This window comes from Phytophthora infestans, genomic scaffold (assembly GCF_000142945.1).
Source record: "Phytophthora infestans T30-4 supercont1.244 genomic scaffold, whole genome shotgun sequence".
NCBI lineage: Eukaryota > Oomycota > Peronosporomycetes > Peronosporales > Peronosporaceae > Phytophthora > Phytophthora infestans.
The window spans coordinates 83,704-83,959 of record NW_003303515.1 but is presented as its reverse complement, the minus strand read 5'-3'; positions in this window follow the sequence as shown (position 1 = coordinate 83,959).

Below are 256 nucleotides of genomic sequence, written 5' to 3'. Positions count from 1 at the left end.
CGAGTACGCCGAGTTCACTTTGAGGACGAGCTGGATGAAGACTCGGCTAGAGCAAGAGGGGGAAGTCAGGATCACGAAGCCTTGGCAACAAATCCTAGAGAATCTGCGTTTAAAAGCAGTGGAGATGAATTCGAACAAGTCAGCAGGGCGTCGACTCGGCGGACTAACCACACGACCCCGAATGGCAAAACAGGGTCGCAGATGGAGTCAGCCCAGACAGCTAGGAAGGCCAACGACATTGATCCAGTGACAGTAC